Genomic DNA, 9178 nt, shown 5'->3' with positions numbered 1-9178 from the left:
TATCAAGAATTTGTGCGAATGATCTATTGATTTCTAATCCGACACTTAACACATACATAGGTATCAAATATTTCTAATATTTCGCTAATTTAATTTTACATTTTCTGACAACTTTATTATAATAAAGAAACGACTTTATTATAATAATTAATAATTAATAAATTACACATAATGGTATGTTAGCATCACGTGTCGATTAATCGTCCAATACTTTCCGATGCCAGGCAATTAGTTGCAGATTTTAGAGCAGCGCACCGCGACGATACGAGTCCACCGTCGATTTTGTAACGACTCGGACGCGGAGCCCTCAGTATAAATTTACGATATCTAATCTTCCTTTGATTCACACGAAGTGCCGCGCGGCCGTCGACACTCTCGTCGTGAAACCCGCCCGACCGCCTCCGTGCCATCACGCATCGCGTGATCCCGCCAATGAGATCGTGCGAGGTTCAGAGAGGGCCGCTGTACACGATCCCGCGGCCGCGATTCGGCGCGCATCGTTAATTAAAATTAATTACGTTTGTCGAGTAATCGTGCGTTTAATTGAATCGCGGGATTCCGCCGCTGAAAGCTTCCGCCCGAGACGAAGGCGGAAAATGGAACGACGATACCGGCGGCGGAATCGGCATTTTGCACGGGCGCACTTCTCTTTCTGCGTCCTTGATTTTTCTCATGTTGGCGTGCTGCGTTTAATTGCGATTGCAACGATATCGTTACATCTCCGTGTAATTAATGCCGATGGTAATAAAATGTAAAAAGAAAAAAGAATAATTGTCGTAACTCTCCGTTCGTGAGAATCGTCATCGAAGATGGACAACGGGGAAAGCAGACGACGGGAAAGAGAGGTCTCAGTCGACTTAAAAAAAAAAAGAGGAACACACATTGCAAGGGGTTCTAGAACGCATGCGGAGCACGATCGCAGTTTCTTTCTTCCTTCCTGGGACATTAGACATTTCGGACGGACTCCCCGCCGCGGCGAAGCTACCTCGGCTGATTCGCGTTTAATCACTTCGGACATCGACCGAAAAGCCGCGAGGACTCGCTCGAAAGAGCATCGCAATCTGGCACAATGGGCCTTAGGACCGCATTAATACACGCGTCAAGCTCTGACGCGTATCGGCTGTGACAATAATTCTGTTTATTCGCACAGAAGTTTGAAACTTGAGACATTAGTGCATACCGCAATGACAAAACATCGTAATGTGTAAAAGATGATTTCTGAACACTATGGCATAGAATTTTCTTGTGAAAGGCAGGAAAATTTTCAACGGTTTACGACTTTTAAATTTAGGTATGAAAGACATCATTAACCTTTAAGCAGGCAAGTGGAGTGTTCTGCGAAACATCCCAAACATATCTTATTTTTATAATTACATTTTTTAAATAATATGTATAGAGTTAAATTTACACATTATATAATATTTATATTCTTATGAGATAGAAAATGTAAAAGTAATTAACTTTAACCCTTACCGTACCATCTACAATTTGGTGCCTCATCCATACCATCAAGGGTCACTAGAATCTCTTCGTTTTTTTCACCTCTTCAAAATTTAAAAAATCTCTAAAAATTTACCAACATATTTTCAACTTTCTAGAATAAATATTGACTCTTTATTTTGGAAAATATAATAAAATGTAGTATAATTTATAATTACCGAAAGACTCAAAGAAATTTGCACGAACAGGAATCGCTCGGTCACTAGTTACCCATATTGGTACGGTAAAGGTTAAAACTTCCAGGCAATTTTTATTTTTCTTTTCCAGAACAAGGTTCTTAAAATAGTTATGTTAGAGAGAGATCTGTAGCCATCTATCTACTTAAAGGTTAAAGGAAACGTAATTAAAAATCCTGGCCAAGAAAAGATGGAATTTTCTGGAGAAGACAACAGAATTTCAATTGATTCACAGTTCTTAAAATTTGGAATTGGAGAAAATTGAAGGATTTGTTGCAACAGTGGATTGACATTTTGTAAGAACGGAGTAAATGAACTCTAAAGTTAAAATACTTAAAGTGATAGCAAAAATACCAATATCACGTATTTTGTACGTTGTGTGTCAACCCTACAATGTAGTTGACACGAATATATATTTTTCCGATTTGATTTTGATGCGTAAGTGAGTTCGGGATGTTTAATTTTAAAATATATCTTATAAATTGATAGGCTTATTGTGACAGTGGATTAACCTACATTTTATAAGAACAGAGTAAATAAACTTTAAAGTTAAAGTGATACGAAAAATACCAATGTCATAAAATGTAGGTTAATCCATTGTTGTAGCAGACTTCTCAATTTATAAGAAGTGTCGTTCTAAAATTAAACATACCAAAATTAAACTCATTTACGCATCGAAATTGAACCACTGACATTTTACAATGTCAACATGCGATAACGACAGGGGATATATCTCAAATTGCGAGAGGCGATTTTATCCGAGTCGAGAGAAGTCGCACATTAACCGCCACGTCGATCAACGTCGAGGATTTCCCGCGAGGATCACGAGAGAGCTAATTAATTGCGAGGCTGGTCGACGTGCGATCCGCATTAATCAGCATCGAGAGCACGAGAGAGATCGGCTGAGAAGCGGGGATGAGGAGGCCCCTTTTACGTAAAATTTATGCGCGCCCTCGCAGCGCCTTCGCGGAGAGTCACCCCGATCAGACACGCTGTTGCGCTTCGCCGCTCGTCATTAGGGGGATAATGCATATCTTAATGATTACGAAACGAAACACTGACACCGGAGTGGATACGTGTAAGTACACCGATGAATGGCGTCCGGACACGGCGGGTGCCCGTCCACCGTTCGCCAACCGAGTGTCGTCCCACGCTCCCGCAATCAGCTCCCCATAAACTACAATCACGACACGTGCTATCGCGCTGCCCGGCGCATCGCGGCGCACACCCTGTAGAAATAGATGATAGCCACGTTGTGGATTTCAACGCTCTGGGACAGATCAGTGAGGAGCAGACTTTCCAGATATCTTGGACAGGCAGCCACAGGCTTTCTCGAAGTTAGGGATGAAAGACAGCCTAATTACAAAGAACGATCACTTGTTGTGTCGATGCGATCTAAGGTCTTTTTTTTTCAAGGACTGTGTCTGAAACCTTTTATTTTCTAAATGCCAAACGGAAAGTTTCGCCTTGAATAAAGATTCAAATGTGAATATTAGTAATCAAGAACTATCTAGCACAAAAAACTGATAATTACGCAAAATGAGAAGAATAATTTTGCTGAAGGAAAAAATTTTATTAAATATAGATATGAGAATAATTCTATTCGATCATCAAAATAATTAGGCTTAAACTGGTTATTAGAATGTCTGAACCTTTTACAGCATTGCTCATTATGCTTGAGCATTCTACATAATTATTTTGATAGTCCAACAAAATTATATTATCAGATCTTTATTTACTTAAATTTTTAGATATTTTAGCAAAATCTTTCTTTTCATAGTAGGTGTTATAATACATTTGAATGTCGTACTGGATTATGTCATCTTTCATTAATGCGCTCCACGAATTGTTTGTGCGCCTAAATGTCGTATGCAAAAAATATTCCCTTTAACGCTTTAAATAGCTCATTGTCTTGTCCGACAATATAGAATCTGTTCCGACTGCAGATTTAACCTTCATGCTTGAAATTCGCTTCGCACCTGTCACGCGGGGTACAGTTCGCCCGTTGTCTCCAAACACGCTAATCTCGGGAAAATACGAGCGTGCCAGCGAATATTATCGCACACGAAGTTAATTATCGCGGCGAGGGAAGCAAGAAAAAGAAGAAAAAAAGAAAAGATAAAAATGGCAGATGGTCACACGGCGAATACGCGAGTGGAGGAGGCTGTAACGGCGTTATGTGCCATTAAAGACAGCAAACATCGTAGCTTTTATGCACTGTGGAAAATCATGAAATTGTTCGGGGGACATTAGCACCGAAGTCCGTGGATTCTAATAATCGTCGCTCCCACGACGACGGGCTAGAGCCGGATTGGAGTATCTCGTCCATCGTTACCCTCAAATCCGCGAATTCGCAAAGAGATATTTCTAACTCACTTAACGTAGTTGCGCAAATTGAAATTAAAGTCTAATCTACAATGTGTTCTTTGCCTCTTCTGTTTCTTGCTTTTTCCCACTTTTTATCTCTTGTCTTTTTAATTCTTCTTCTGTTTCTTCGTTTTTATCCGAAATGAAAATTAACGAATTTCTGCAGAAGAGACAAGAGAGGAACAGGAAGCAAAGAACACATTGTAGATTGGAGGTTTTAGAAATGTTGTCTGTAATAATGTCGTTCGAGAAGATTATGTGACCGAGGATAAATCGCAGCCATCGTCGACCTATTGAAACAGCTATGAAACGACTGCAACCGCGCGCTTGTGAATATATCTGTCCAATAATCATATCTCAATCGACGATCATTCGTCACGAATAACTTTTACACCTAAGTTTCCGAGCGATCTTTGATTTTCTGCGAATAGTCTACACAACTCGAGTGATCAATCGGTCTGCCGGGATCGATCATCGCGAACAATCTCGGGCAACCACAATTCAGGACTCGCTGCAATCGGACTTGTGAGATGTCCCTCGATGTGAAACAGCCTCGTTCGATCTCTAGGATTCCTGTTCCCTCGGGCACGCGTCTCTTCATGCGAACAGGTCGATCAATGACGACGAGGTGTCAAAAGTGTCACTGTATATAAACCGTTCCTTCGGGACAATCGTGCGACTAACTCTTATCTTCTTGATCAAAGGAAACCCCTGTGAAGTTTCTCGAAGGTATCGTTTCTATACTAAGAAGATCCTTACTCTGGACATAATAAACCTCTTTCTTAAACGTATGCATAAAAATAAGTCGGAATAATATATGTTTAAACAACTCAAAATATACAGTTTGTGAATATCAATGTGCACTATCTATATTAGCTATTATATTTATAAGGCAGATGAATAACGCGAATTACATTTGTCAAAATTAAGAGTTACAATCTATTGGCTGAGGCCATAAGTTCGTTCAATTTTTTGAGAAAGTGGCTGAGTCATAATGACCCGAGACATTTTTAAACATCTGTATTTTTTTACATACTTCGTAGATTTTAACTAACCGCCCTGTAGCTGGAGCTAAGACTTTCTAAAACCATTGTGGACATTGCGAAAATAGACCAAAAAAATATTCGAGTTATCATGATCCACCTCAACGTTCGTGTAACGTTTTAGCACCACAATGACGCCGGATTAAACTTGAAATTTTAGAAATATTTTTAATCGATAATTTGTGATAATTAGTGTAAGATAATAATTTTCTTTCCTTCTTATTTAAAAATGATTTATTGTCCGTTCTAAATACTCTTATCCAATTGCCAGAATCCTGGACCTTTCTCGCAGGATATTGTTAAAGTCGCCTGCAAGGCTATCATGACCATTTGAAATTTGCTCCACAATACAAATTCGTAAAAATAGGTCACCAAAGACGATTCTTTGGGACAAAAATATTCTCCAAGGTCAGCAACCCTCATAATTATTCGATCACAACATGGAACATTTTCCATTTCGAGACCCATTTCTCTCAAACGAATTTGGTAAATTATTTCTGACACGTGCGTTTAGTTATGGTATTGTCTCTGTACATTACATATATCCTTTTTTTTAAGTTTGTGTCGAACTCTTGTCTTTATTATAACTGACTGGAAAAATGTTATTTCCTTCTATTTTTAAACTGCTACTGGACCTTTCTCGCAGGATATTGTCAAAATCGCCTGCAAGGCTACCATGGCCATTTGAAATTTGCTCCGCAATACAAACTCGTAAAAATAGGTCACCAAGGACGATTCTTTGGGACAAAAATATTCCCCAAGGTCAGCAACCCTCATAATTATTTGCTCATTCTGTTTGCATATTTCAAGGTGCGACCATCTAAGTCAGTCTGTTTGCAATTGCTATTCATGCAATAATCTATTTTGACTGGAGTTTTTTATGTTGTAATGGGGCAATAGTTTATCCCATGTAAATATCGAGACGCTTCCGATGATTTTTTCATAACAACTCAATAGAGATGTGCAGGTAAATATTAAAAACACAAAGATGAACAGCAGGCCGTACAAATATCCATTTAATTTAAATAGCGAATACAGGCATTCAACTTTTTGTAAAAACTACCTTGAAATTTGATCTTGAAATACAACCTTGACTCTCCCTCGATTTTTTCTAAAAATAAATTACTTTTTTACTGACGTCTTGAAAAGAAAAATTTTGCTAAAATATTTAAAAAGTTAGCTAGATGTACAGATCTATGAAAATAATTTTGTTAGACTATTAAAATAATTAAGACTCAAGTTGTGGTCATCAGAATGTAAAAATTTTTTGCAGGATTGTTTATAATTTCTGTGAGTGTCCTACATAATTATTTTGATAGTCCAAAATTTATTTTCAGTGATATTAATTATTTTCTCTGTCAAATTTTTATATATTTCAGCAAAATAGTTTTTTTACGTCTGTATTTTATTAGGTTTTTATGTATGAAAAAAAAATTGATAATGCGTATTATATGTATATATAGAGGTGACGTATAAATTTTAAATATCTGAATTTAAATCTGAGTCATAAAAATGAGTTATAAGCGAAAGAGGTAACTGAAAAAGAGTACGTAATATCTTACGATAATAAATAAATCATTAAAATTAGCGTAACGATTGCAGGAATTAACACAGATATTTGACAATCAAAGATTCGGTTTTATTTCTGGTATCAGAAGATAATTCAAAGCTTTCTAATTACCGAGTAATTAACCTTACGCAAGAGTCGTGGCGAGTGTCACGTATTATTAACGTAACGTAAGATTCCGCTGTTAATTATGAAAGAACTTTCTCAACGGATTACACTCGTAAATCATTTTCTATGATATCTGTGTACGAGTAGATATTTAGAGCATCATCTAAAACAACGTTTGAAGGTAATAACTTGGTTGTTGATGAGAAGTTGATAAATTCCCTGATGCACACATGCATAACAGCGCCAACGCGTATGCGCATTACCGGTTTCAGCAACGCGCACTTTTTTCCTGTGCGATCGTCAAGATCGTAATACATCGATCTTTTAGTCATAGATCATCGGCGAGTGATAGGTAGGTCGCATGAAGAACATTGTTGCAAGACTTATAGGGCGTGGGATACTCGACCGTGTTGATCTTACCGAACAAATACGACTGAGTTTTAAGTCAATGATTGGCAAATGATAGTTGCAACGTAATTATATATTAACATCGTAGCCGTTTTCATTTTTGCAAGCATCAATGAAAAAGAACTAATGCATTTTATGCATTTAAGTCATAATATTAAGTACTACATAAAGGAGACTGTCCGGTAACTAGGGACATTTTGAAACTTATTTTTTTTTTAAACAATGACATGATTTTTAATGTTGGATGCTTAAGAAGTCAATATTAACATTTTCTTTCCCTTTTTGTTGTAATTAAAATTTTCGTTATTGTTAAAAAAAAATAAATGTATCTCAAAAGACAACATGTCCCTACACTGAGAAAAAAATGCTGTTGATTCAATTAAAGTCTATATTACGGACTGTCACTAACATAAGTGATTAATTCATGTATATTTTTATTGACATAAAGGCATAAATTGTTATTTCAATAATCAAGACCTTTATCAATAAAAATATACATGAATTAATTACTTATGTTAGTGACAGCCCGTAATATAGACTTTAATTGAATCAACAGCATTTTTTTCTCAGTGTATATATGGCAATGCTGCTCATCAACAAAATCTTGATATTCATATTTGGCTTGAGTGCATTCTGCATTAGTTATTTTAGTAATTTAATTAAATTATTTTCAAATCTGCATCTAGTTAAATTTTTTATACCATAGTCTTCCCTACGAGACGGATGTGATTCTGTAAACTCTTGGTGTAAAATTAAACGAAATTAGAGAACTATAATTCGCACTACAATTGTACTTCGTAATTTATCTTTAACTGTTCCTATATTTCAAAGGATTAAAAAAAGAAATTGGAATAAACGGAAGGTGCTTGCGCGGCTAAGTGAAATCTTATTTTCTCAACGGTACAGCCAATCTTCAAGAGACAGAACACGGATGATGTGTCGGTAGGAACTTAATAATCCGCAGTTCCATGCATGCCCACAAGGCGAATAGGCGTATATCTATATCCGCGCGAAGCTACGTCACCATCGGCTCTAGGGAAGGCGGCGGCGATAGGACCGAAGCAGGATGCAAACCATTAAACAACAGCTCGCGGGGTGATAGATGGGTCGCATGCCGATCGTTCTTGTTGGCAAGGCCCATTAAAGCGCGTGGGTCCGACTCGAGCTCGCATTTACACCTGAGCTTCGACCACCACCATCACCACCACCGCCGTCGCCGTCAGCACACGAGGTCCGACTCAGCGACCGAGAACGCCGACCAGACCAAGAAGGGCACGGTGGAGGGTGCCAGGGGAACGGGAAAGCGAGAGAACTCGGGGCCCCGGGACGTGGCCCGCAGTTAATTGCCAGCATTTAATGAGCGCTCTTTGACGCGCCGCGCGAACCGCCACGGTAAGAGTTGTAATGGCCGCAGCAGCGATTTCCTGACGACTTCGCATATCGTGCGTGCACCGGCTCTGACCAGCAAGCAAAAATTGCCACTCGCGAGAGTATTATCGGCCACCAACAGTAATATTCTCGCCCCGACGAAAACCGATACGAGCGGTTGAGATATTAGCGCAACTAAACAGCGAAGACAATCTTAGCGAGATCGTTATGTATTTCTTCCAGGCTTTCCAGTTTAAAAAAGGAATTCTTTAATAAATCGGATTAAGAGCGTAATTTCTTTACGATTTTCTTGCCTCTTTCGTCGTGAAAACAAATCGTTAAGCGTTCACATTCAGAATTGTGGTTCAATAATTGTCAAAGCTAATTTTATTTTTTTCAGAAATAAAATAACATTAAATTTGAACTACTTTTTTAATTTTATATGTTATATATATAAATCTGATTTATATATACAATTATTACAAATATATAATGAAAAATATAGCCATTGGCAAAGACATAAAAATTTTTGTTCTGTCTTTATATGCAATTAAAAAAATTAGAAAACAGGAAAACAATAGAAAAAATAAAAAATAAAAAATTCTAAAAATTTGAAACAGGAAGAAATGTAGAAGAAAAAT

The sequence above is a fragment of the Trachymyrmex cornetzi genome, unplaced genomic scaffold (assembly GCF_001594075.2).
Source record: "Trachymyrmex cornetzi isolate Tcor2-1 unplaced genomic scaffold, Tcor1.1 scaffold78, whole genome shotgun sequence".
Taxonomy (NCBI): domain Eukaryota; kingdom Metazoa; phylum Arthropoda; class Insecta; order Hymenoptera; family Formicidae; genus Trachymyrmex; species Trachymyrmex cornetzi.
Note: the sequence above shows the minus strand (reverse complement) of the source record.